Source organism: Microtus ochrogaster, linkage group LG3 (assembly GCF_000317375.1).
Source record: "Microtus ochrogaster isolate Prairie Vole_2 linkage group LG3, MicOch1.0, whole genome shotgun sequence".
Lineage (NCBI taxonomy): Eukaryota > Metazoa > Chordata > Mammalia > Rodentia > Cricetidae > Microtus > Microtus ochrogaster.
This window is the reverse complement of record NC_022029.1, coordinates 41,538,271-41,540,903: the sequence shown is the minus strand read 5'-3', so window position 1 is coordinate 41,540,903 and position 2,633 is coordinate 41,538,271. Positions and strand designations below refer to the sequence as shown.

At 46.3% G+C, this 2,633-nt stretch overlaps 1 pseudogene; it reads left to right on the top strand.

Moving 5' to 3' along the window:
- Positions 1-478: 478 nt before the first annotated feature.
- Positions 479-1,192, top strand: LOC113457612 (annotated as a pseudogene).
- Positions 1,193-2,633: the final 1,441 nt, after the last annotated feature.

Below are 2,633 nucleotides of genomic sequence, written 5' to 3'. Positions count from 1 at the left end.
GAGAGAGAGAGAGAGAGAGAGAGAGAGAGAGAGAGAGAGAGAGAGAGAGAGATCATATGCTTTCTTGAGTGGTGAAGACAAGGTCAGGTGGCTTGAAGCAGTGTGTTCCCAGTTCCCAGCTCCCTTGGGCAGACAGAATGACTCTGCAACTGGTTATTCCTTGTCCTGTATCCATGAATCTGCTTCCCTATTGTATTCCTTAATAAATCTACACACACACACACACACACACACACACACACACACACACACACACACACATCTTTGTGGTTCACGTTACATGCCACTGCTGCATCTTCACCTGCTACCCTTGTCACCTACACGCTGGTGTTGATCCAGTTCAGTAGGAGGGTCTGGAACCTTGTGACTTGCTGTAGTAGCTGCTACCATGACGACCTGATCCTGCATAGCACGAGGAGGCAATGCACTATGTGCAGGCATTGGGAGATGCTGGCTGTTAATTTGACATCCAATCTTCTGGACAGTGATGGATGCCATTGAGCCGGTGTAGCTGTCATTGGTGAAGACCTGGCACCCTGGTGAGCAGCACGATGGGGGGTCTGACTGACTTTGATAAGACAGAACCTGCTGCCAAGCATGATGAGACACAGGCAAAGATCTAGAGGCGTTCCTACAACTTCCCATCACATTGATGGAGTCTGTTCGTGTGGTCTTCAGCAACATCAGTAAGGATCAAAGGTATTCCGACCTCACTGAGGATCTGCTACTCTTCTGTGAGAACCTGAAGGACAACACTGTCAGAGCACTGTCTTTCTGGAGTAAAGAAACTGACCCCAGGAACAAGGAGCTGAAATGAGTCTTGCAACTCATGATAACGGCCTTACAGGCATCGTCAAGCCCCTACATCAGTGGTTCTCAAACTTACTAATGCTTCGACACTTTAATTCAGTTATTCACATTGTGGTGATGTCCCAACCATAAAATTATGTTCATTGTTACTTCATAACTGTTATCTTTTTACTCTCATGAATCATACTGTAAATAATTGTGGAGATAGAGGTTTGCCAAAGGGGTCATGACCCACAGGTTGAGAACCACTGATCTAGATGGTCTCTCAGAAGTGGCCATAATGGAGTTGAACTTGCCAACCAGCATTTCTATTGTCTATGAACTGACCAAGGACTTGAACATCATCAATCCTAGGCAGTTCACAAAGCCGTGGGCATTGTGACTGTTTAGGGCAAAGTAAAGAACTAAAGGAGAACAGATAGACTCCTATCCCAAGAACACCTCCTCTGCAGGTTCATGCCGCCTGCATCCTTCCCAATACTTGTTACACTGACTATATTTTTAGGTTCAGACCTCAGAACCGCCGTAGCTCTCTGGAAACCAGACTTCAGGTGGTAAAGGTGGAACGTGCCAGCTTCCTCTGATGGCTACATATAGACTGTTAGAGGCCACGCTTGGACTCCAGCGCTGGTATTGTTTTGACATGTGAATGAGGCGAACAATTGTGTGAGGTGAGAAACAGGATATTACTAGGATAGGCAGCCATGAAGAAACTCTCTAAGCAAAGTGTGAAGGTGAGGGCTCTCTTGAGATGACACTTCCGCAGCCTATGCCTTCTGTGCCGTTTTTGCATGCTGTGTGGGAAGAGATGGTTGCTGGACACCCTGGGTGTACTTCACTATCTTGAGACTAACGAAAACCTCCAAATTATGTCAGATAACAGGATACCACACATACGCCCTGGGGCCGACTACCACAATAGGGGAGAAGGCCTCTTGGCCAGCAGGATAGTAAACAACGAAGGCAGATGACAGGGTCCATTCCCAGATGAGGATAGACCCACAATGCCATTGCATTCACAGTGCCCACTGTCCTTTCTGTTTGCTCGGCTTTGACTGGACAAGCTGACTCTAACTATGGCAGTTTCCAAAAGGAATCGTTTAAAAAGAAGTCACGGAGGTCATTTGATCTGTCAGCTATAATCTGATGCTGACATTGCTATAATGATACTTCTCAGAGATGTAGAAATGGAAGAGAAAGCATGAAAAACTGCGATGAGACTCTCACTGGCATCAGTCAGCAACGAATAACTTATCACACGGCAGGAGCATCACCGCCGCCAGTTAAACGCTGTGAGGCACAGCCAGCATCTCCATGGGGCCTGCGGTCTGTAGGGCAAGCTACAGGCTCACCGTTTCCAAAGCCCAGAACATGTTTAGCTTGTGAGGACATCAGCATGGTTCATCTCATTGAGGGATCCAAGAGAATCCTCCCCGAGGTGCTGCCTTAAGGGGAACTAGCTAGGTCAGCTGGGTGAGGGTGGCCATGCTGGAGGCCAGGGTCCTGAAAAGGGCATCACCCACCTGGGCAGCATTAGGCTGTACAGAAGCTCAAACATTAATTTATTTCTTGGAGGTTGTCCAGGGCCTTTCGAGGCCAAGAGAACTACTTTTATTTTAACGGAGAGAAACTAACTGATACCCTTAAGTTTCCTCATCTCTCGTCTATGTTCGTTTATCGATTGCTTTGCATCTCTTTATCTCCTTGATGGAGAATAAGGCTTTAAAAGAAATAATGAAAAATATAAAAGTACTAAAATCTGTTTTGCCATTGGAAATATTCTGCTCGTTTGACCTTTTGTTTTTTTTTTCCTGTACTTGCAT